The sequence below is a fragment of the Phalaenopsis equestris genome, unplaced genomic scaffold, assembly GCF_001263595.1.
Source record: "Phalaenopsis equestris unplaced genomic scaffold, ASM126359v1 Scaffold231528, whole genome shotgun sequence".
Classification (NCBI taxonomy): domain Eukaryota; kingdom Viridiplantae; phylum Streptophyta; class Magnoliopsida; order Asparagales; family Orchidaceae; genus Phalaenopsis; species Phalaenopsis equestris.
Genome location: NW_018249498.1, coordinates 29,370 through 29,618, shown reverse-complemented (window position 1 = coordinate 29,618; position 249 = coordinate 29,370).

Sequence of the window (249 nt, the reverse complement as noted above, 5' to 3'; positions counted from 1 at the left end):
TATATATATATATGTTTAAATTATTTTCATTTCATTAGTTATGTAAATGCTTTTTTTTTCTTATGATGCAATGTGAATCCTTTGTTTTCAAGGTGAGGGCGACAACACTTGAAATTCCCTTTGAGCCATCCTTCATAACATCTTTTTTTTATTCACTCTTTGGTTGTCACATTAATTTTTGTCCATCTATCGAACATGCACATGGAATCCAAATGCTCGGTCAAGGAATTTCAGAGAGTGCTAGCATCA